At 39.4% G+C, this 26,335-nt stretch overlaps 1 long non-coding RNA gene across 2 annotated transcripts in view; it reads right to left on the reverse strand.

Moving 5' to 3' along the window:
- Positions 1-266: 266 nt before the first annotated feature.
- LOC132534259 (uncharacterized) overlaps positions 267-26,335 on the reverse strand; it is a 53,592-nt gene continuing 27,523 nt past the window's right edge. The window contains exons 2-4 of one of the 2 annotated variants that reach the window (XR_009545960.1): positions 6,025-6,144; positions 1,728-1,837; positions 267-869 (exon numbers count right to left, since the gene is read on the reverse strand). This is a non-coding gene — a long non-coding RNA (uncharacterized LOC132534259). Of the gene's footprint in view, positions 870-1,727; positions 1,838-6,024; positions 6,145-14,144; positions 14,657-26,335 lie in introns of those variants that run through there. The other variant, XR_009545959.1, reaches the window with a different exon arrangement.

Below are 26,335 nucleotides of genomic sequence, written 5' to 3' on the forward strand. Positions count from 1 at the left end.
ATGCTATTTAACTTTCTGCCTCTTTACTTTCCCATGTATGGTGTTGGTTATGATGGCCAGCAGGTGGTGCTGTTGTGGTCTTTGCTCTCTACTTATTTGAATCTGCAGTGGTGGGTGAAGGGTGGGGTATTTTGAGCTACCTTGTGGGCTGAGTTTTGTCTTTGTATTAAACTCAGACTGAGAAAAAACAAAATCAAACAGAACCCTGAGTCAAAGATTGAGAGGGTTTAAGCTCCAATTTCTTTTCTTCGAGGGAGTCTGCTAACTGCATTACTGCCCAAGATGGTGCCAGTCAGTGCTGAGCGACATCAGCCCAGAGCTCTCATTTTGACCAAGGCTGTCTTCCAGCCCACATGCACCGGCACCCACTTGAGGCTTTGGATTTTTTTTCAGCTGTAGATTATGTGTCCAATTCGGTCTCTTGTTATGTTTAATAGATGTATCTGGGAGAGCAAAGGTCCGATTGCAGCTACTCCATAAACCATGCCTCCTGGAAGTCTTTTTTTTAATTTATTTTTATTTATAAAAGGAAACACTGACAAAAACCATAGGATGAGAGGGATACAACTCCACAAAATCCCCACCAAGAGGACTCCATATCCCATCCCCTCCCCTGATAGCTTTCCTATTCTTTATCCTTCTGAGAGCATGGTCCAGGGTCATTATAGGATGCAGAAGGTGGAAGGTCTGGCTTCTGTAAGTGCTTCCCAGCTGAACATGGGCGTTTGACAGGTCAATCCATACTCCCAGCCTGTCTCTTTATTTCCCTAGTGGGGTGGTGCTCTGGGGAAGCCGGGCTTCAGGACACATTGGTGGGGTCATCTGTCCCAAGTCCGGTTGACATCATAGTAGCATCTGGAACCTGGTGGCTGAGAAAAAAAAAAAGTTAACAAATAAAGCCAAACAAATTGCTGACTAATCATGAACCTAAAGGCTGGAATAGTTGAGATGATGAGTTGGAGTTTGGGGTTCTCTGTTTTGTAGATAGCTAGTAGACCTATTTTAGTTATATTCCATAAATAAAAGGGCCCATGCCTATACTATTTTTTTTCCTGACATCTGATATGCAGGTGGATCCAAGTTATTGTCTGGGGAGATGATGTCATGGCTGGAAAAAGGACCAGAAAGCTGGATCAGGTAAGAGAGTAGCTCCCAAATATGGAAGATCAGTATAAATATTGTTGACTGTAAACTCCAATTTGATCTGATCTGATCTGGGGCCCATATTCAGCTTAGGAGCCTATACATAGAAGAGTTCCTTCTTTCCACTTTCCACTAGAAATTTACATTTCTCTCTATTCTAACGTATAACATTCTCATAGGTGTGATGTTGTCTTTATATTCATTTGTCTGATAATAATTGATTTTGAGCATTACTACCCTCAAATTTTCAGATATGGACCAAAGGTTAAAACATTAATAGGCTCATGATTCCTCAAAATAAAGAATATGATCTCTGGGGGCCAAGTGATGGCAGACTCAGTTGAGTGCACATATTACCGTGCACAAGGACAAAAATGTTCAAGCCCTCACTCCCCTCTGCAGGGAAAAGGCTTCATGAATTGTGAAGCAAGTCTGCAGGTATCTCTCTTTCTCCCTCACTATCATCCACTTCTCTCTTCATTTCTCTGCTTATACCCCAAAATAAATAATATAAAATACAAAAAATTTAAAAATATATATGATTGCTGTTGAATATCAAGGTCAAGATCAGTGAACAAACTCACTTAGATAGTGTGCTGCTTTGCCATGTGTGATTCAGATTTCAGGTCTCCACAGCACTGAAGGGAACTTTGGTGTTGTGGTCTCTTCCACTGTCTCTCATTTTCTTCCTTTTCTGTTTTGACATTAAAAAAAAAAAAAGAATTATCAAGTTCAATCTGTAGTTATAAAACCAACTTTATTAGTTATATTTTTCACACCTAAATTATATATTTTTCTCAGTGAGTATAAAAAATGTTTTAATTATATGTTTTTCTCTAATATATCTAGAAATGAATAATACTGAAATTATTCATAGTTAATGCACTGTTGCTTGCTGTTTTTGCTTAATATACTTTTTATGGAATATCACTTTAAAATTCTTAATATCTTCATTGATTATGATGAACATAAATATCCCTTTGGTACTGTGTAGTTATTCCACTTAATGTCTTTTTGTTTTGACTACTTTCACTGATAATAATAAAGGGAGTTGGAATACTGTGTGCTGCAATGGAGTAAAATGACACTTTGGTGATGAGTGAAGTATTCTGGCACACATTTGGGGAGAATGTGATATTGTACTCCTGAGAAAATAACTGTCTTACAAAGCAACATTTACCCAAAGAAAAAGAAAAAAAACTAGTATAGCCACAGGCAATTTGAAATATAACTAAAATATGCCTACTAGCTATCTACAAAATGGGGGACTCCCCAACTCTTCATCTGCACTATTCCAGCCTTTAGGTCCATGATTGGTCAACAATTTATTTGGCTTTGTATGTTAACTCTCTTTTCAACCACCAGGTTCCAGATGCTAGGATGATGTTGATGAGACTTCCCTGGACAGACTACCCCACCAATATGTCTCCCAATATGTCCGCTTCCCCAGAGCCCTTCCCCACTAGGGAAAAAGAGAGACAGGCTGGGAATATGGATCGACATGTCAAAGTCCATGTTCAGCAGGGAAGCAAGTACAGAAGCCAGACCATCCACCTCCTGCATCCCACAATGACTTTGGGTCCATACTCCCAGAAAGTTAAAGAATAGGAAAGCTATCAGGGGCGGGGATGGTATACAGAGATCTGGTGGTGGGAATTGTGTGGAATTGTACTGCTCTTATCCTACGGTTTTGTTAATGTCTCCTTTTTAAAATAAATTTTAAAAATTAAAAAAAATAGGAAAGCTATCAGGGGAGGGTATGGGATACAGAGTTCTGGTGGTGGGAATTGTTTGGAGTTGTACCCCTCTTATCCTATGGTTTAGTTTCCTTTTTATTAATAAAAAATGTTTAATTAAACCAATAAAATGGGGAAAATTATTAAAACAAACTGAAGATGTGTGAAAACATTATAAAAACTGACCATACTAAAGAATCCTTCAGTACATATAGGATAATAATGATATAAGCCATATTCCCCAGCAACAAATCTTTATAACTAGAAATTAATCTTGAAACTATGAACTAAAAAGCACTTTTAAATGAAAAGAGATACTGTCAAGATCTCAAAATAAACCTCAACATATAATGTATTTTTCTAAGAGTAATAATAGAATATGGCACAATAAGACCAATGGGGTATGGCTAAAACATTTATCATAGGCAAATTCAGAACCCAAGGGGAAGAATGAACTAAATATCTAGTTCAAGAAGAAAATAGAGAAAAAAAATCAGGAAATAAAAACAAAATAACACAAGGTAAGCAGGAAGAAGGAAATAATAGCTGACTTAAAAGCAGGAAAATGGTAAATAGACAAAGAAACTAATATCTACTCATTTTTTTTGGGGGGGAAGCTTTAAAAATAAACAATCCACTACTGAATCAATCAATTGACAGAATAAAATATATAAAAGATAAAAGGACATAAATACAGAAATGTTAAAAATATGATATACAGAGCTCAAAACAGTTTATTTTGAATTTTCAAATATTAATAACTGTCTTTAAAAAAAAAGTCAGATAATCAGCATAGAATTAAAATGAGATAGACAATCTAAAACAACCACCTTGGACACACCTGTCGATAGTTACCTTGATAACCTCTGGTCACCTAGCTAAGATTATACAGGAAGGATACCACATTAAGACTCAGCCTCTATCACAATAGACTCTGAGGGCAGACTACTAAAAAAGTAATGAGATCTCCCCCTTAATCTACTAGGTCCCTGCAATACTGCTACTTCCATAGGTGAGGACACCCTGCCAGACCGCCTATTAATGTCATCCCTCTCAAACCCTACTAGACCTTTCCAAACCACTGTTACCCCTGGAGTTCTAAAACTAATGCTTGAGTCTCCCCATCTCATTCCTGTCAACACAGTCACTTGCCTGACCTGGAAGCTCCTAGGCACTACAGGCAAGTCACAGACACTGCCAGACACCTCCCCCCCAATACTGCAGCTACCTCTGTTGTCCCTCAGAGGAAGTACAGGCCCTACTAGACACACACACACACACACACACTCCAGAGTCACCTTCATAGCCTCAAGAAAGAAGCAAAGCCTTTGCCCAGACTCTCAAGGAACTCCAAACATAATGAAGAAATAAAGGCTTTCTCACAACAATGAATAAAACAAAGGCCTAGGTAAAATTTCAAATGCAACTGAGATTAATAAGCTTTCCTGAAGATGAGTTTAAAGCTACAATTCTAATGATTCTTACTGAAATGAGAAGTAAATCAATGGAAGAGAACTTTAATAAGGTCAGAGAAAAGAATGAAAATGTGAGAAAAAAACAAAAATTATAGCACTGAAAAACACAATAACAAGCTAAAAAATACAAGTTCAGTAGCAGAAAGATGGAAACTGAAGGTTAGATAAATATTATAGATAAAACAAGCAAAATAATTTAAAATAATGAAGATAACATAACAAATCTATGAGGTAACATCAAATAATATTTTCACCAGAGGTGTCCCAGAAAGAGAAAAGGGAGAACAGGATTCTTATTTGAAGAAATAATAGCCAAGAATTTCCCCCAAACTAAGAAAAGAGACAGAAACACAGACTCAGGGAGATAAAATAAAATGAACTCCAAACAAAATGAATTCCAAACATAATATACTCAAATAGATACACATTATAATTAAAATAGTAAAGATAAAGAGAATCTTGAAAACAATAACAGAAAAGCAAAGACTCACATTTAAGGAAACCCACAGAAGATCATTACCAGATTGCTCAATAGGCTCCAAAGTCCAAAACAGGAATGACATGATATACTCAAAATGCTGAAGAGAAATACCTGTAACCAAAAATACTCTACCCTACTAGGCTATAATTCAGATATGAGGAAATGATAAAGAGCTTTCCAAACAAACAACAGCTAAAGGATTTCACCATTACTAAAATAAATAATAAAGGACATAAGGATAAGGGTAGGAGGTAGTATAAAATAAGTCACCTGAATTGTGTGCATCCTTTGCTATGCATGTTACCCAGGTTCAAATCTTGGCCTCCCCTCATTGGAGGAAACTTCTACACTTTTTTGTCTTTCCCCACACCTATCTTTATGTCTTTCTATCTGAAAAAGTCACCAGAACATCTTACCCACCACCAAAGTGCTATCTCCCTCCACCATAGGGCACAATGTCCCTCAAATGTCTTTATAACCACTTAAAATTAGCTTTTTATCCTTTGTTGAAAAATAAGTGAATGATTTATATGTTCTTATTACTAGATCTTTATGAGATATGATTTGCAAACATTTCCCCATTCTGTGGATTGTCTTTTCACTCTCTTGAATGAGTTTGATTTATCCAATGTTTTTAATTTTTTTTTTTGAGTCAACTTTTTTTTTCTTGTTCTTACATTTTTTGTTAGTAATGTAACATTGATCTGCAAAACTACAAGACAACACTGGTACAATTCCACACTGCTCTGCTCTCACCACCAGAGTTCCCTGTCCCCATTCCCTCCATTGGAAACTGCAACAGTTATCCCAAGTTCACAGATATGAGCTATCATTTCTCTCTCTCTCTCTCTCTCCATATATATTTATTCACGTGTGTGTGTGTGTGTGTGTGTGTGTGTGTGTGTGTGTGTGTGTGTGTGTGTGTGTGTATCCACCCTTCTATGGACCTACCCTCTCCCCTTTTCCAAGTCACACCCACATAGTCACTACTTCAAAAATGTCCCTCCTTTTCCCTCTGGGTCCCTATGGAACTGGGTTCCAGGGCCCTCTAGTCAACTTCCTCCAGCATCTCTCCACTCTGGGAGTATGGATCAATATTCTTTATAGGGTGCAGAAGGTGGGAGTTCTGGATTCTGTAACTGCTTCTCCACTGGACATAGGTGTTGACAGGTCAATCGTTACTCCCAACCTGTATTCATCTTTCAATGGTGGTGTAGGTTTTCGGAGAGGTGATGTTCAGGGTGCATTGGTGGGACTATCTGCCCATAGAGTTCAGGATGGGATCATAGTAGCATCTGTAACTTGTTGGCTGAAAGGCATTAAGATATAAGGCAGGACAATGTTTGATAAACAAGAGCCAGAAAGTAGAAATAGAGCCAGTGAGAATAGGGATTTTATGGTGGTAAGAAACTGGGAAGTCTGTTTTAGGTATGTTCCTAGGGGTCAATAACCTTAGTAATTTTTGCTAAAACTTGATAGCTAACATGTAGGTGGACTAAAAACATTGTCTAGTAAGATGGTGTCAGAGTTGAGAATAGGGCTAGAAAGCTGGATTAAGACAGAAAGTAGATCCCAAACTTGAAGAAAATATATAAACACAACTGTTTACCAGATCACTTTGACTTGGGGAAAGTTTCCAATTTTAATGATATTCAATTTTGTTTTGCTACTTATATCTTTTGTGTTATATCTAAGAAAATCCTTGCCAAGTCTATGAGCACAGAGACATATCCCCATGTTTTCTTTGGATCTTTTTCTTATCTTTCTTTCTTTTTTTTTTCTTTCAGGGTATGGCTAGGATTGGGGAACCTACTGCTTTTAGTGGTCTTTTTTTTTTCATTTTTATTGGATAAATCAGAGAGAAATTGTGAGGGGAGGAGGAGACACAGGAAAGAGACAGAGACACCCACAGACCTTTTGAAAGATATCACATTAACCTCATAGAATACTTTGGGTAGAATTGCCATGCTAATAATATTAAGTTATTTACCTTAAGAGCATGTTATGTCTTTCACTTATTAATATCTTTGGAAAATATTTTTAGCACTGTTTTATATCTTACAACTTACAAGTCTGTCCAGATTAAATTTACTTTTAAATTGTATTCCATGAGTGCTATTGTAAATTAAATTGTCACCTTAATTTTGCTTTGGGATTGTTCATCAATAGTGCATAAAAGAGCAAATGAAAGTTGTGCATTAACCTTCTGACTCTGCTGACTTCATGTATTATAGCCAATATATTTTTTAAATCCTTTAACATTTAAATTTTTTTATTTGTAAAAAGGAAACATTGATAAAATCATAGGATAAGAGGGGTACAACTCCACACAATTACCACCACCGTAACTCCATATCCCATCCCCTCCCCTGGTAGGTTTCCTATTCTTTAACCCTTTGAGAATAGGGACCCAAGGTTGTTGTGGGATGAAGAATGTGGAAGGTCTGGCTTCTGTACTTGCTTCCATGCTAAACATGGGCGTTGACAGGTCAATCCATATTCCCAGCCTGCCTCTCTCCAGGACACATTGGTGGGGTTGTCTGTCCAGGGAAGCCTGGTTGGCATCATACTAGCATCTGGAACCTGGTGGCTGAAAAAAGAGTTAACATACAAAGCCAAATGAACTGTTAACCAATCATGAACTTAAAGGCTGGAATAGTACAGATAATGGGGGGGGGGTCCTCCAACTGTAGATAGCGAGTAGGCATATTTTAGTTATATTCCAAAGTGCCTGTGGCTATACTTGTTTTTGTTTGTTTTTCCCTGAGCCTGAAATCTGATATGCAGGTGGATCCAAGTTATCATCTGGGGAGATGATGTTATGGTTGGAAAAAGGACCAGAAAGCTGGATCAGGGAAGAGAGCAGCTCCCTAATATGGGAAAGGGCTATAAATATTGTTGACTGTAAACCCCAATGAACTGATGTGTTGTATGCTTTACATTGGGTTGTTCTAGTTCTCCCCCGCCAAGAGAATTGGATCAGTCCAGTTAGTTTCACGGACTCACTTGGCCCCGCCCCTAGGAACCCCGCCAGAGTTCCAGAGTTCCAGAGTTCCAGAGTTCCTGAGTTCCAGAGTTGGAGAGTTGGAGAGTTGCAGAGTTTGAGAGTCTGGAGTTGGAGAGTTGCAGAGTAAGAGAGAGTGCTTGCACCACTGCAAAGAGACAGCAGAGTTCTGTTTGGTGATTAGTTTGGTTTAGTTTATGAATCGTTGTTCCTGAATAAAGAAATACAGCTTCCCTGCCCAGCCGTATATCTCTGGTCTTCTCTGTTACCCGCCCGTGAAGCTAGCCCGGCCAGCTGGAGCCTCCAAATTTTAACAACACTGATGTGATCTGGGGCCCATATTCAGCCTATGCGACCTCTGCATTCTTGTAGATCTGAGCCCACATTCTGTGGTCATGAGTACGAACGTTGCAAGATGCCCCAATTTCAGGACCCATCTTCCTCAGGTTGTACCATAGAGATTGTTGTCCATCCTCCAAAGGGACCGTTGTTGATCCAAGTTGAGGGCAAGGTCCTATAGGGGGCCCACAAATGGGGTCTATTTTGTTGTTCCTGATAGAGATGACTAGTAACAATGGAGAGAGGGATTTATTTGAGGTCTAGGCCCATCATGTCTGTTTGGGAATCTCAGGACTCCCTGAATCGGGCCCCAGCTGATAGGGTGACCTGATAGTGAGTAAAGAGTCATCATCAAAGTATGCCAGTCTCTTGCCCTTATTCAGCTTTTGCAGTCCTTGTTTTGATAAGGTTAGCTTTGGAGTGAGTGAGAGAACTGTAATAGGAAGTAGGTGAGGAGGGTATCTAAGTCTAATTAGATACTATTTCATTAGCAACTTTATACTGACTCATTGCAGACTATTGTGTACTTTTGATTTATTTTAGGATTTTGTACATGTGAGATAATGTTAAGAATAGACAAGTGTTTGGTGGGAGGTTTTGCTATTGTCTTTTGGTAGGCCTTCTCTTTATTTCTTTTACTTTTTATCACTAAGATTTCATTGCTCTGAGCCCATATTTTTCTTTTTCAGATAGATAGAAAGAGATAGAAAAAGATGGACAGACAGAGAAGGGAAAAGAAAATGCAGAATCAAAGTTTCCTTCAGTGTTGTGGGGACCAATCTCAAAGAGAATCGGTAGATTGATAGATTTACTTGATAGATTTGATAGATTTACTTCTTTGCCACGTAGATGTTGTTTTTTTTTCTTTTTAATTTTTATTTATTAAATGGAAATATTGACAAGACCATATGATAGGAGGGGTACAATTCCACAGTATTCCCACCCCCCAGGACTCCATATCCCATCCCCTCCCTTGAAAGCTTTCCAGTTCTTTATCCCTCTGGGACTTTGGATCCAGGATCATTATGGGGTGCAGAAGGTGGAAGGTCTGGCTTCTATAAGTGCTTCTCTACTGAACATGGGCATTGGAAGATTGATCCATACTCCCAGCCTGTCTCTCTCTTTCCCTAGCGAGGCAGAACTCTGGGGAGGCAGGATTCCAGAACACATTGGTGGAGTCTTCTGTTCAAGAAAGTCAGGTTGGCATCATGGTATATCTACGACTTGGTGGCTGAAAAAGAGTTAAGATATAAAGCAGAACAAATTGTTGCCTAGTCATGGACTTAAAGGCAAGAATATTGCAGATGAAGACTGGGGTTCCATTTTAGAAAAAGCTAGTAGGTCTATTTGAGGTATATTCCAAGGGGCCCATGACTTTATTATTTTTTGCCTGAGCCTGACAGCTAACATGCAAGTGGACCCAAAGTATTGTCTGTGGAGATGGTGTGTGTCATAGTTGTCAAAAGGACTAGAGAGCTGTATTACAGAAGAAAGTAGCTGCAAATATGGGGAAGGTATATAAATATTGTTAACTATAAACCCCATAGATTTCTTCTGGGGCCCATATTCAGCATAGGAGCCTACGTAACTTTTGCATCCCTGTAGATCTGAGCTCACATTCTGTGGTCACAGCTAGGAACATTCCAGGTTGCTCTAATTTCAGGACCCATCTTCCTCGAGTGGTAGAGTATATTGTCCAACCTCCCTTCAGAGAATGGAACAGTCCCTAACATTGTTGATCCACATTGAGGGCAAGGTCCTATAGGGGCCCAGAAAGGGGTCCATTATATTGTTCCTGATGGACATGATGAGTGACAGTGGAGAGAGGGATCTGTTAGAGGTCTAGGCCCATTATGTCTGTGTGGGAATCCCAGAACTCCCTGACTAGGGGCCAGGTGATGGGGTGACCTGGTAGTGACCAAAGAGTTGTCATTAAAGTATGCCGGTCTCTTGCCCTTATTCAGCTTTTGTAGTCCTTACTTTGTCTGACAAGGTTAGCTTTGGAGTTATTGAGGAAATTGGAATGGGAAGTAGGTGAGGAGGGTATTGAAGTCTAAGTAGAAGCTATTTGATTAGTACTTTATGGTTTCTATTTTTTAGGTCTTTCTACTTGCTGCATTTCACTCATTGCAAACTATTGTGCACCTTTGTTTTAAGATACATATTTTCCCCTAACTTACAGATACATGTGTACATATGCCCTCTTTCATGGGCCCTGGTCTATATCTAGGTTTTGAGACCTTTCCTAGCTCATAGGACTTCTTAATTCCATTTTGAGTAGTGCACTTCCTAACAAAGGCTTTTTTTTCCCTTAGGTAATTACTGTAGCTAAAAATTTCAGTATAAAGTTGCATAGAAATGGTAAATAAGACAGTTTTATCTTATCCTAGTTTTAGGCAGAAAGAATTCAATCTTTCACTAAGGAGTCTGATTAAGGATGATATTAGTTGTGGCTTTCTCATAAATTATTTTTAGGGGGAGTCGGGCTGTAGTGCAGCGGGCTAAGCGCAGGTGGCGCAAAGCACAAGGACCGGCATAAGGATCCCGGTTCGAACCCCGGCTCCCCACCTGCAGGGGAGTCGCTTCACAGGTGGTGAAGCAGGTCTGCAGGTGTCTATCTTTCTCTCCTCCTCTCTGTCTTCCCCTCCCTCTCTCCATTTCTCTCTGTCCTATCCAACAATGACAACAACAATAATAACTACAACAATAAAACAACAAGGGCAACAAAAGGGAATAAATAAATAAAATAAATATTTAAAAAAATTTAAAAAAAAAATTATTTTTAGGAAGTTCTAAAGGGTCTTTTATTAAATCTAAACACTCAGCCAGTCTTTCAATCATAGGTGAGTTCAGATAAAAGGTATCTTAAAACATAGAGTCTCAGAACATTTGCTCCCATTCATCTTTATTTTTCCCCCATTCACCTTTTAATAGGCAGATACATGCAGTATACTGTAATAAGGAAAGGTATAAAGTAATTAATGGGATGATGCAGGATATGAAAAAAATATGTCTATAAAATCAAGGAATACAATAAAAAGGTACTATAGAGTAACATAAAATCTAGGAAACAACCTGTCCAACTTTTAATACAATTAACATAAATTGAAGACAAGAAGAAAATCTATGTTAAGAGTTGGGGATGAGTGTATGAAGTTATTTGTTAACAAATGAAGAAATTCATCAAATTAAAACAGAAGTCTTGAGGAATAAGGAATTTCATTTAAAGTAATAATGAATTTCATTTAAAGTAAAAGAGGGATTATTTAGATATACCATGAGAAAAGCATCATAAGAAAACTATCTTGAGTGGGTCAACAAGATATCTTCCTGGATAGTGTGCCTTATTTGCCGCATGTTCTCTGTTGATTCAAGCCCAGTCCTCACTATTATTAAGGAATGCCTAGATACTGTGATGTCTCCCTCCTCCTGTCCCTGCTATCTCTGTCCTCTCTGTATCTGAAAAAGTCAGTATAGAGTGGTGAAGTTCTGGTGATAACCAAAAAAATCTGTCTGAATTAGATATGATGAAACAAATTAAACTGAAACAGTTTTGAACAACTGATGACATAGAGGCACAGTAACTATTGTTGAAATGACATTAATGTCCTATAGTTGTCCTATATAACTCCTGATAATGACAAACCTGCCTATTAGTGTTCAGTATTCATAAAAAATTCAAATGAAGATTTTAATTATGGTTATAGAAAATAATAGCAACATAACCAATAGTTTAGTGATAAGACAAAATAAATATTTTTGCTCAATAGTGGGATGAGATCTTTCCCCCAATCACTTTTTTAAATTATTATTTTTATTATTTTGCTACCAGAGTTATTGCTGGGGCTTGGTCCCTGGTACAACAAATCCACTGCTGCTGACAGACAACTGCAGACCTGTTTCACTGCTCCTGACATGTACCCCCTGCAGATGGGGTGCAGGGGCTCAAAGCCGGGTCCTTAAGTGTGGTGATATGCGTTCAATTAACCAGGTACACCACCACCCACCTCCCCACCCATCCCTTATCATTTCTTACTGAGACTACTTTCTTTTTTATTATTATTTTTATTTATCTATTTATTTATTTATTTTAAAAAATGAGACATTAACAAAACCATAGTACAGGAGGGGTACAACTCCACACAATTCCTACCACCAGAACTCTGTATCCCATACCCTCCCCTGATAGCTTTCCTATTCTTTTTTTTTCATTTATTTTTTATTTAAGAAAGGATAAATTAACAAAACCATAGGGTAGGAGGGGTACAACTCCACACAATTCCCAACATCCTATCTCCATATCCCATCCCCTCCCCTGAGAGCGTTCCCATTCTCTATCCCTCTGGGAGCATGGACCCAGGGTCACTGTGGGTTGCAGAAGGTAGAAGGTCTGGCTTCTGTAATTGCTTCCCTGATGAACATGGGCATTGACTGGTCAGTCCATACTCCCAGTCTGCCTCTCTCTTTCCCTAGTAGGGTGGGTCTCTGGGGAAGTGGAGATACAGGACACATTGGTGGGGTCTTCAGTCCAGGGAAGCCTGGCCGGCATCCTGATGGCATCTGGAAACTGGTGGCTGAAAAGAGAGTTAACATACAAAGCCAAACACATTGTTGAGCAATCATGGACCCAAAGCTTGGAATAGTGAAGAGGAAGTGTTAGGGGGATACTCACTGCAAACTCTAGTGTACTTCTGCTTTCAGGTATATATTTTGCACTAGTTTATGCATGAGTGTGAACATATGCTCTCTCTCACAGAACCCGGTGTATACCTAGGTTTTGGGACTTTGTTAGAAAGTGAACCACCTGGGATGGAATTAGAGAATACTATGAAAGGAAAGGTCTCACCCAAGTAATGAAGCTGAAGGGTTGTCATTCCACACCTGAAGTCTCTGGACACAGTCTGAGCTGAAACATGTTGAGGTGGCAATCGTTGCGTTGATTAAGTTGCGATCAGCAGATGCAATATTATTTGATATGGATTGGGAGAGGCATGCGGGAAAGTGGGCCCTATCCTAAGGTTCCAGGACTGGGGGAAATATAGGCTCTATAGTGGAGATGTGAGGTTCCTGCTGTCTTAGGGTTCAAAAAGACAATGGATAGTTAATGTTATCATCACATTATTTGGTAATTGGGTTAACTTTGAAAAGTCCTTTTGTTAGGGTTTGCTGTATAGTACCCAATATCTTGTATGTAGCTGTGCCATTGGTTGCTTCTGATCTACTTGGTCTAGGCTTTTGAGAGAGTCCGAATATCAAATACACAGCCTATATATTAGACTCAGTCTGTGTTTTAAAAACTTCAAGACATACAATTAATTTTCCCCTCTCATATTAATTAACTAGTGATTTATATGACTACACTTTACTAGGAGTGTACATAAACACCATTCCCACCACCAAAAGACTGTGTCCCATCCCACCCACCCACCCCCCATCCCCCAACGGCCCAGGAAGCTGCATGTCTACCCCTCACCACAGGGTTTTTACTTTGGTGCCCTACTTTCAGTTTAGTCAGATCCTGTTTTTAGTTTCCCTTTCAGATCTTCTTTCTCAACTTCTGTTGATGAGTGGGATCATCCCATACTCATCTTTATCTTTCTGACTTAGCTCACTTAACATATTCCTTCTAGCTCTGTCCAAGATGGGTCAGAGAAGGTGGGTTCATTGTTTTTGATAGCTGTATAGAGCTTTCCTATTCTTTATCCCTCTGGGAGTATGGACCCAAGGTCAGACTACTTTCTTTTATCTCTTTCCTTTTTATTAGTAATTTCAAAAAGTTTTACAAAATTGTAAGATTATCAGGTGGATAATTTTAGGGGGATAATTTCATACCCATACATAATGTGAGTCACTACACCCCCAAAATTAAACTACCAAAATTCTGTGCCCCCTCCCCCCAACCTCCATAGTTCTCACAGAGTCCAAGAGACTGTTTGGTTATCACTTTTTTTTTTTTTTTGGTATACGGTATACTCATTTGTTTTAGTTATCTAAATATTCTGCATTAGCTTCTCTGTGGAAATCAGTCTATCTATAGGCCTTTGCAGATGCATGGGAGAAAAAGTAGGTTTACCAGGTGATAGAAAGATTGGTGACATGAGATCCTAAAAGGCATATTGAAGAAAACTACAAATGCATTCTTTTAAAAAATGAGGGTACTCAATCCTCTTTGAGTGGGAAAAAATATATAGCTGATGGTAAAACTATATGAAGTTGAAGGAAGAAAATTTCCAGAAGAATTTTCCATGTTACTCTAAATTTCTGCCACTAATTTATCTAGTTTCTAATTTTTGCTTTAAATTCAAAGCTGATATATCACATCCAATTAATTTAAGCATAAATTTGAATCAATGAATAAACTTTGCCATTTTTGTAGACACCCTTTCTTCCATTTCTAGTTCTTTCAGTTTTGTTCCATCAGACAGCTGTGCAGTTATGCTCCACATATTCTTGGCATTATTATTGGTCATCTTCTTATCTGTAATTAATAGTAATATAAATTAGCATTATATCTGTATCAAAGGATCATTTAGTTTGGAAAATAACTTGAAATATATTCACAATGACTTATTTTCTATCCATATAGTATATAAAATTCACAGTTTACTCAGTCACTGAACATATTCAATACTTTCTGAAGATTGATGCTGCATTTATTTGCACAGATCCCATAATTCCTTCTGACCAGTTTGGACATATTATATGTGACTTCACCAGAAAGGGAAAGTGGAAAGTTAAACAATTATCCAATGAATGTATTTAATGGAGACAGTCAGTCTAGACCGCTAGAGCAGTAAAATGTTTTCTCAGAATCATGTCCTGAAACCTGAATTATCAATATAAGCACCTCAGCCCCTCAGTTTTGTGTCTGTACTGCAAATTACTTGGAATGCAGGGATTGAATGAAAATATTTGGCCTATTTTCATATAAAAAGAAGAAATTGACACTGTTTAAATAAATTTTAAGACATATTGAGGTAAACATTAGCAAATACGATCTTTCTTCACTGTGGTAAATGATGTAAACGTCAGCTCTAGCTGAATTATTCAATATGAAGATTTTTCTGCTTAGATTTTCCTGCGGACTTTTTTCAAGTACAACTGCACCTAATATAGTAGAAGTGGGAAAGGTAGGCGAATAGTGTCCCCTCATAAAAATCTCCCATACAAAACAAGAGTTTTTGAAAATTTTTTTAATTTTATGTTTATTTATTTTCCCTTTTGTTGTCTTGTTGTTTTTTATTGTTATTGTAGTTATTATTGTTGTTGTTATTGATGTTGTTGTTGTTAGATAGGACAGAGAGAAATGGAGAGAGGAAGGGAAGACAGAGAAGAGGAGACTCCCCTGTAGGTTGGGAGCCAGGGGCTCGAACCCGGATCCTTACGCTGGTCCTTGCTATTGCCTGACTCCCAGGCTTTTTTTTTTTTAACCAGAGCATTGCTCAACTCTAGTTTATAATGGTGCTAAGGGTTCAACCAGGGCCTTCAGGTGCCTCAGGCATGAAAGTCTTTTGTATAACCAGTATGCCATCTCCTCAGTACTAAAACAGAGTATTTTAAATTGACCTTTTAGATGGGGCTCAGAGTGATTCTGTGTAAAATACAAGTTAACATCTGGAAGCCAAGGTATTCTTTTAACTAGCATTAAAATATGAATAGGCTCTCCTTCCACTCTTTCACCACCACCATCCCTTAGGAGTGTCTGCACAGAATATAGAAAGAAAAAAAAAACTTTGTTGCCACTCTTTTCTGACCTCCTCATTTATCTCAGACAAAAACGGCTCCTTTGAGTTATTCCAGCAGGCATAATGTATCTGAGAATAAGGAAGATAATGCAACAGAACTGGATTTTGCTGGCTTCATGTTTCCTGGAGAAGGTAGGGGGTGTGCTATGCATACTGAAATATGATCAATTATAAGAAATAATACAAAATTTAACTTAGAATTAGTTTTTTTTAAAAAATGATAAGACCAAGCAGTGTGTTATGTGGAAAACTGGGAAATGTTTGTTATGCATGTAAAAAAAAAAAAAAAAAAAAAGACCAAGCAAAACATCTCAGCTGGATACAGATTTGCCTGCTGTTATTAACATTGGCTGGCAAAATGGTATAGCTGAGAAATCTCTACAATCTCAGTAATCTCTAAATTCCTTTTTTTTAAGTCATGGCATTTCCCACTTCCTCAGTCTGTATATCTTCATGTGCTACTCTCACCCTTATTCTTACTAATAGTTATCATACTGTCAATTAAGTTGCTGTTTTCCTCCTTTTCAGTTTAGTTCTAATATTCTTGGTATCATGGGCCAAAACCTCAGACTTACCTTCCTCAGAATTCTCTACTCTATAGTTCCCCATGGCAGGAGAGCCTCCCACTTGACTCTTCCATCCATGAATTCAACTTTTCTCTGCATTTGATTGTCATCAAACATGAAATATCCGAATCAATATATTTGCAGCCTTTCTTTCCATCTAGAAAGCCATTTAGAAATTGTTACTTATGGGGGCCAGGCTGTAGCACCCCTGGTTAATCACACATGGTGCAAAGCACAAGGAACCTCGGCAAGGATCTCAGTTCCAGCCCCAGGCTCCCCACCTTCGGTGGAGGTGAAGGGTAACTTTACAAGCAGTGAGGCAGGTCTACAGGTGTTTATCCCTCCCCCCCACCTTCCCCTCTTCTCTCAAACCCCATTGATATGATGTGGTCTGGGACCCATATTCAGCTTAGGAGCCTATGTGACCTCTGCATCCCTGTAGATCTGACCTCACATTCTTTGATCAAGAGTAGGAACATTCCAAGCTGCCCCAATATCGACCCATCTTCCTCAGGTGGAGCACAGAGTATGTTGTCCATCCTCCCTTCAGAGGATGGAACATTCTCTACCATTGTTGATCCATGTTGAGGGCAAGGTCCTATGGGGGGCCCACAAAGGGGTTTATACTGTTGTTCTTGATAGAGATGACTGCTAATATTGGGGAGAGAGATTTATTCGAGGTCTATACCCATCATGCCTGTTTAGGAATCTCAGAACTCTCCAAATAGGGCCCCAGCTCATGGGGTTGCCTGATAGTGACTAAAAAGTCATCTTTAAAGTACGCTAGTCTCTTGCCCTTATTCAGCTTTTGCAGTCCTTGCTTTGATAAGGTTAGCTTTGGAGTGAGTGAGGGAAGTAGGTGAGGAGGGTAGCTAAATCTAATTAGACACAATTTCATTATGAACTTGATACTGACTCACTGCAGACTATTGTGTACTTTTGCTTTCAGGTATATATTTTGCCCTAATTTATGGATACATGTGAACATATATGCTCTATCTCATGGAACCTGTTCTATATCTAGGTTTTGGGACTTTGTTAGGAAGTGAATCTCCTGGAATGGAATTAGAGAGTCTTATGAAAGGAAAATTCTCACCCAAGTTATGAGGGTGAAGGGTTGACATTCCACGCCCAACGTCTCTGGACACAGTCTGAAGTGAAGCATGCTGAGGTGGTACTTTTTTTGCCCCTGTTGTTTATTGTTATTGATGTCGTTGTTGTTGGATAGGACAGAGAAATCGAGAGAGGAGAGGAAGACAGAGCAGGGGAGAGAAAGATAGACACTTGAAGACCTGCTTCAACACCTGTGAAGCAAACCCCTTGCAGGTGGGGAGCCCAGGGCGTGAATCCGGATCCTTACACCAGCCCTTGCACTTTGTGTCATGTGCACTTAACCTGCTGTGCCACCGCCTGGCTCCCTCACACTTTACTTTTAAAAATTGAGACTGTGAGGGAGTCGGGTCTTAGCGTAGCGGGTTAAGCAAATGTGGTGCAAAGCGCAACGACTGGCATAAGGATCCGGTTGGAGCACCCTATAGGGGAGTCGTTTTACAGATGGTGAAGCAGGTATGCAGACATCTATGTTTCTCTTTGTAACAAATTAGAAGTTTACTCTAATTGATAACTCAATGATTATAATTGGTTTAGGTATCTTTATAATTTCGTGTAAAGGTCATCTTATGTGACCTCATGTAGCAGTCTCTGTATAGCAAAATTTTCATACCAAATTTAAGTTACATATATTGATTCTTAACTATTTTTACATTGGGTTTTTAAGCAAACTCAGGTTACTAGAGAGTTAACACATTTTAGTGACAATTTTTTTTTTTTGTACATTTACAATGTCAGATTGATGCCAAATTTGTTGTGGATTAATTTCCACAAGATAGTTTACAGGACATTTTTGGGGGCCCTCCAAAAATGTCCTGTATAGAGGATTTGTATTTTAACTTAGGAGATGATGAATTGTCACATTGAATATTTAGAGTTTTACCTTAAACACTCAGTTACTTTAATGAATTGATTTTACCTCTGCTGGTAAGAATGTAGCTTCAAAGTTACACTTAAACCATTAAGTTAATGTTTACCAAACTTGAAACACACATATTAAACATATAGTTTATAACACACAGGAGGAGAAAAACTTGTAACTAAGACATATCATTTCAAATGCAAATTTAGATCTACTGTCATAGTTGAACCATCTTTACTCACACAGTTTAAGACTAAACATTTCATATTTATATCAAGACTTAAAAAAGAAATCAAAAAGAGGAATAAACAATTTTTGGGCTGTTTCTGGATGTCTCCAGAAACCATGGCTGCGTCCAGCCATTTTATATAAAGTCAGTTAACTTTCAGAGTACTCTGAGCACAATGGGTCATACAAAAAATTTTGGTCACTCAACTCACTCAATTTTTTTTAACTCACTCACTCACTCACAAAACACAACTGGCCAGTCATAGCATAAGACATTTGGGGGGGGGGAGGGAGGAAGAGTTCTGTGAATCAGATTTTTTTTTTGGATTCTGCCATGTTGTATTATGGATCCTGAGGTGCATCCTGCAGCCAGTCCTCTTGCAGCCAGTCTTCTTGCAGTGTTTCTTGTTCTTCAGGGATATCAGCGTCATCATGTGGGTATTGCCGGACATGGCGGGCAGGAACCCAAACAGGCTTGGAGTAATTTTGTGGAAAAATGCATGCGAAACCCCTCCACATAGTCAACAGGGGGTCAGGTCCTTTCCAAATTTTATCAAGTGGGTCTTTCCATTTGACTTTAATAGCTGGGAGGGTGGGTGGTGTTTGCCAATGAAGAATAATAGGAGGTTGGTCTGAGTTTTTATAAATATTAAAGAGATTTAATGTAGTTAAGGCTTTTGCCAACTGGATATTGGGGGGGTACATTTCCCCTTTGTATTTATTTAATTGAGCCTTAAGAGTTTGATGGGCCCTCTCAACAATGCCTTGTCCCTGTGGATTATACAGAATGCCTATAGTATGAGTAATGTTCCAGAGGGAACAAAAGTCTTTAAATTGTTTGCTGGTAAAAGCAGGTCCATTATCCGTTTTAAGTTGAAGAGGTAAGCCCGTTACAACAAAACAGGAGAGCATATGGCTTATAAGCTTTTTTGAGTTTTCTCCAGTCTGAGCTGTAGCCCACATAAACTTAGAGAAGGTATCAATTGAGAAAAACACATATTTTTGTTTGCCAAAGTTGGGTATGTGGGTAACATCAATTTGCCAAAGAGCGTTGGCTTTTAAACCTCGAGGATTAACCCCCAGAGTTTGTATAGCAGGAGTTTTGATTAGATCTGCATAGGAGGAACATGTAGCAAGAATATGTTTTAACTGTGGCAGAGGAATATCAGGAAATCGAGCTCGAAGACCTTTAAGATTAACATGGGTTAGAGAATGAAAGTCTGCAGGATTAGAGACAGAGGCTAGGAGAATTCCTGTGGAGGCAAGGTGGTCGGCTGCAGCATTCCCTTCAGACATGGGACCAGGAAGAGGGCTGTGGGAACGTAGGTGCTGAACATACAGTGGTTGGGTTCAAGAACAGAGCATAGAGGCAATTTGAATTAAAAGAGGAGAAAGTGGGTTGTCATCAATTCTTACATAAGATCGAGCAAGCCATGGAAGTAAGTTAACAGTATACATACTGTCAGAAAAAAGTTTGAAGGATTCTGGTACAGCTTTTAATGCAAGGAAAACAGCATAAAGTTCTTTGTACTGAAGGGAATTATCAGGAAGCTCAGTAAATAGAGGTTTGGGCATTGCTGGTCTGGATAATATATAAGGGCAGCAGCTCCCTTTTTTCCACCATCAGTGAACACTGTAGGAGCAGAGGGGATGGGATCTCGAGAGAAAATTTTAGGTACTAGTAGAGGCAACAGAGGTAAAGGAGCTATCAAATTATTAGAGGGAAAATGATTATCTAATTGTCCTGGAAAACCCATTAAACTTATGGCAAAACAAGAATGGTGGCGTATGAGCCATTCTGTATCTGTGAGAGAAAAGGGAAGAATGATTGAATCTGGTTCCCTTCCTAAGACCTGAACCAATCTGTTTCTTCCTTGGCGAACCATAAATGCTAAGGCATCAATCTTGGTAAGGAGTCTTGGAGCTCCGCCCACTGGCGTATGAAGCCATTGGAGAATGCCGTGTTTTTGCCACAATGCCCCCACTACTGTGGGGGTGGAGTTAAAGATTAGAAGATTTACCGGAGAGGAGGGGGAGAACCGAACGAGGTGCATGTCCTGGAGAGCCTGGTTAACTTTTTCCAGTGCCAATGAGGCTTCAGGGGTTAACATACACTTTGAGGAGGGCTGTTTGTTTCATTTTAACAAATCGAACAGTGGTTGCAGGCAGCTTGTAGGCAGATAAAGATACTGCCTAAGCCAATTCAAATTTCCAAGAAAACGTTGTAAAGAAGCAAGAGTGAGATTAGAAGGAAAAGTAACACAAGGTTTTAAAGGATGAATCTGCATTAGGGAAATCTCTGAGCCTAAGAAAGATATTGGAGGAATTAGCTGTATCTTCTCAGGAGCTACATTAAGTCCACTTCTCTTTAAGGCAGGGATTAGATCTGTATCTAATTCTCCCCATATTAACACGTCATCCATATAATGAAAAACCTTAAGGCCCTTATGAATATATGGAAAAAGGGCAGATTTAACAGCCTCTTGACAAATAGTAGGACTATTAGCCATGCCCTGGGGCAGTACCACCCATTCAAATCTATCGGCAGGGCTGGCGTTATTAATAGGAGGAACAGAGAAAGCAAAACGTTTACAATCTTGTGGGTATAAGGGAATAGAGAAAAAACAATCCTGTATATCAATAGCTATGATTGGAATTCCTGTGGGAATCGCGGAAGCAAGAGGCAAACCCCTTTTGGGGGAGCCCCAAACCTGCATGGTTTTATTAACTGCACGAAGATCTTGGAGGAGGTGCCATTTTACTGAGCGCTTTTTAATCACAAAGACTGGAATATTCCATGGGCTCCGAGAATGACGAATGTGTCCCAAAGATAACTGCTCTTGGACGAGTTCTTTTAAATTTTCTAGCTTCTCCCTAGGCAAAGGCCACTGTTCCACCCAGATAGGCTCATTAGAAAGCCAATCTAAGTGGGGAGTTCTGTTACGAACAGTGGCAGTTAGTATTGGGGGTGCTGATTGGGTCTAGCAGTCTCACAGGAGTGAGTGTGGTGTCCTGCAGAGGTGTCTGAGGATATCACTACATCTAAAGATTCCAGCAAGTCTCTTCCCAATAAATTGGTGCTTATATCAGCTATTAAAGGCTGAAAGCGTCCGGTAGTTCTTTCTGGATCTTCCCACACAAGGGAATCTCGTGTGAGGAATGCCTGAGTCAATTCTCCAACACCATGTAAGCATGGTCCTGGGAGGAGTTCCCAACTCTGGGGAACCTCTGCTTGTCTTAAGATTGTCTTATCTGCTCCCATGTCAATCAAACACTTAAAAGGAATATTACCAATCTTTACTGTCATAGTTGGGTGACCCCTTTCTAAAACAGGGATGGTCCATAAAATCTCAGGCTCCGAATTTGAGCTGTTCTCTTGCTCCAGCCGGTTATTTCTATGCTGGAAGTTCCCACATACCGTGGGTTCCTCCTTCTGCTCACCCTCTGTTATTGTTACTTGGCGTGGTGGGTGTAGCAAAGGGTTGGACCCCAAGTTGGGCTTCTGTTTGTGGAAGAAGGGCACAGCACCAAGCGGGCGACCTGCTTCCTTCCCTCTTGGGGGCAGGGCTAAGGGAAGCCCTACACCTAGTTTAAATCCCTGTTTACATTTGGCAGAGGCGTGCTGTTCCTATGGAACCTTGACCAACAATCTCTCCTCCAGTGAAATCCTTTCTGGCATCTGGGACAAGGCATTCATGGTCTCTGGTTCCCTGTCTGGAGGCAGGGTTGCCTTGACTGGAGGCGGGGTTGCCCTGACTGGAGGCGGGGTCACGGTCTATTTTCTGGACATTGGTTATGCCAATGCCCTTGGCGACCGCACTGAAAGCAAGCCCCTTTTTGCTTATGTAAGGTAGCTGCATAGGCCTGTAACATAGGTCCTTGAAAAGAGCTTGATCTGAGATCCTGTGTAGCTATAATCCAAGTATCTGGGTGTTCGTTTTTAAGAGTGATACAGACCTGTTGAAAATGAGGAAGCATTCCATCCCAGATTATGGATCTCAGGAGGAGAAAACGAGCGTCAGGATTATAAATCTTCCTTTCCAAACTCGACTGGACCCTGGCAATGAATTTAGCGAGGGATTCATCAGGTTCTTGTTGAAGGGAGAGAATGGAGGCTGAGGCCGCTCCCATGGGTGGTGTTAATTGCTCCCATGCTCTTAATGCACACAGGCGTACCTGATCAAAATACCCAGGTGGAAACTTGGCTTCCACCTGTTGAATCCCTGTTTCTAATTGGCCTGTTCCAAACAATGCATCAAAATTCCCCTCTGGCTGATTTTGAATATTTTTCCACGATTGCTGTAAACATTCGTTGCGAAAAAATGCCTCCCATTGCAGGAGGAGGGGGCCTGGGAGTGTAGCGCAAGTTATATCTTTCCAATCTTGGGGGGTATTAAGGTTCTGAAGCAGGCAAAATGGACCTGGTCCATGGGGCATGAATACCGTCATCCTTGATAGCCTGGTGTAGTTCCTTCAGGTCTGTGGTGGAATACGGATACCAGGCCTGAGGTTTTTGTCTATTTGGGGGCGACATTGACCGGAAATGTGTAGACTTGCTGTGATAAGTGTGTAGCGGTAGGAGGAGTCACCGAAGTGGAAGCTTCTGGACAAGCGGCCGAAGAAGTGGTTTTGGAGGCTACAGGAGAATTTGGACATGTGTCTGTCAAAACAGGGGTGGGCGAAGAAGCAGCTGTGGAGGCAGCAGGAGGTTCCGGACACGTGTCTGCCAAAATGGGGGTGGCCGAAGAAGTGGCTGTGGAGTCCAAAGGAGAATTAGGACATGTGTCTGCCAAAATAGGGGCCTCAGGGCAAGATGCCAAAATAGGGACCTCAGGGCAAGATGCCAAAATAGGGGCCTCAGGGCAAGATGCAGAGGAATTAGGGTGGGTCAGGATCACGACAGGCCTTTGCTTCTTCTTGTTTTTAAGGTGCTGGTTAAGTTCTATGATCACTTCCTTTATCTCTTGGACCTCAGCCTCTAGGTCCCTAAGCCTTTTGAGAGGTTGCCCTGTATATCCCTTAAAAGCTGCTATGACGATCAACAGGATATAAGGTGCATCCCTGAGAAAAATGTCCCAGATATATAAAAATTGTACACAGAAAAAAGAATGCAGAATTTAGAAAAGATTTTCCTTGGTGGGGAGATCTCAGGAACACAATAAGAAAGAAAAAAAATCACAGTGCCTTAACACAATATTGCAGATACCCAAAAGGTGTGTACTTATCTAGGATGTCTTCTTGTAAATCTGCTGCTTACGTGTTCCTGTTCTGGGCGCCAAATGCCAGGATAGCCTGAGGGTGCTTCTTCCCGAGCTAGTGCTCTCTGAGTTGGAGAGAACTCAACTGGAGCTGATCTAGGCTGCTGCGTGGGAGAGGGATCAGGAGATACACTCTGGAACTCTTGGAGCCAGAAAGCAATTTCCAAGTGTCTTTAATCAGAAGAGCAGCTGTTTTTATACTCTCCAAGTAGGGTGGAAACAGGATGTGACATAGAGAGGGTGGAGTGAAAAATGACTGGTGGAAGATCAGGGTGTGACAAGGAGAGGGGGAAGAGCAGGTGAGAATTCTACCACTGAACCACCAATGCCCTGGAGGGAAGGTGGTGCTTTATGTAAATGTAAAAGTGATTTATGTAAATAGACCGCAGCTTTGAATGGGATTAAATTAATCTCATACAGACATACTGGTGTTTAAGCCGGGGGGAGCTGGCATACTATCCAACAATTATGTAAATAGACCAGGTAAAATAGTGATTATGTAAATAGACCACATCATAAGTAATACAAGTGAACTTAATGTGATGATCAAAACAGAAGGTCTTATAAGCAGAATTTAGAAGCATACCAACAATACTTGTGAAATCAACCCTATTTCAACCTCTGAAGGACCTTGTCAGCTGCTCCTCAGAGTGCTAATGTCTCTATATGTGGCATGTTTTCTGTTTGCTCTTTTAGATCTGCTCTGCACTCTTTTTGTTAATGGATTGTGTCAGTAGGCATATATATGTATTTTTTTCCTGGCTTTTGTTTTGTGTGAACCAATAAAAGGGACCAGTAGAAGGATAGAAAGAGGATGAAGTTTTATGTTTAATCCCCTCGCTCTCTCTATGCCAATGTATACATGAATTGAATGCCTCTTTCAAAGGCCACAATGCTATCTTATGGCTTTCATACTCCTGAAGCCTCAAGAGGTCCCAGGTTCAATCCTAGAAACCAGCATAAGTCAGAGCTGAGCAGCACTCTGGTAGAAAAAAGAAAAAGAAAGGAAGGAAGGAATGAAGGAAGGAAAGAAAGAAGGAAGAAAGAAGTTTTCAAGAGATCTAGTAATGTTTACTGACTGTTCCAAGGTTATTTGAAGAAGTTTGAGATTTAGCAACTGCCTACCCAAATGTGGAGAACACAGATCAAATTTGAAAAAGCACCACAGAGCAAGTGAAGAAGATGACAAGTGTGAAGTTAAGTCAGTTAATAGGTCCTTTTAAACTAAAGAAAGACTGGAATATGGATGATCAGAATGTGGCCTGTTGACTAAACCAGGCCAGGCCAGCTTTGAACATCACAAGAAAGTCATAATTGCCTCTGTGACTCCTTATCACATTTCACTAAACCTTAACACTCAGTTCATCACAAAACAGTGATAAAGGATAAATTCTTTAATTTTTTTATGTCATCTAGGAGTTTTGGTGCTTTATGAAATTTCTGTAAGAATTCTTATTTTCTTGGTAATCATTTCCGAATATTACAATTTTTGATAATGTCCAAGATCAACATAGTAATCACAGCAACAAGATTTTACATTTTAAAATTAATAGTAGTAACTAAAATACATAATGCTTACCATACACCCAATTCAGTGACATACATTTATTTAAATAAATTATATTCATGGTATTTATGAATATATACTTATTCATAATCATTTAATACAACTTGTAGCCAGGAACAATTTTTGTTATTTAAACTTTTATTTATAATTAAGATTTTTTATAATACAATAATTTATGCTGTTTATTTTTAATATTTTTATTGGAGGTTAGTGGTTACAGTACAGTTATTGACACACTAGTACAATTTCTCATCTCCCCATGATAGATATCTGTATACCATCCCTACCAACAACTTATGTCCTTTTTTATCATCATGTACCAAGATCCCAACATCCTCTCCTTCCTCAGAGTCCTTTGCTTTGGTGAAATACACCATACCCAGTTCAAGTTTCATTTCCTTGGGTTTTCCCTTTCTGTCCTTGTTTCTTAAGTTCACCTATAAGCAAGATCATTTGGTGATCATTTGGTACATAAAAATTAAATAACTTCTCAAGAGTCAAATAACAATTAAATGAGACCAAGGGCTTAATCTTAGTATATTGCTTATCTTCTACCTACCAAGAAACAGTATGTGATATTAAGAGAATGTACCATAGTTTATACAACTAATATTTATATATTGCTAAGTTCTGAGTTTACAAAATGGTTATTCATTTAGTAATATTGTTAATCATACCTACTGAGCTCTGGTAAAATACAAAATATTATACTGGAAATTCCTCTTTTATTTTTTGCACTATTCTAACTTGTCCAAGAATTAGTTATAATGTGAAAAATTAAATTATGTCTTTGTCATGGAAGTTTTATAATTCATGAGAAA

Source organism: Erinaceus europaeus, chromosome 18 (genome assembly GCF_950295315.1).
Source record: "Erinaceus europaeus chromosome 18, mEriEur2.1, whole genome shotgun sequence".
In the NCBI taxonomy this organism is placed as follows: Eukaryota; Metazoa; Chordata; class Mammalia; order Eulipotyphla; family Erinaceidae; genus Erinaceus; species Erinaceus europaeus.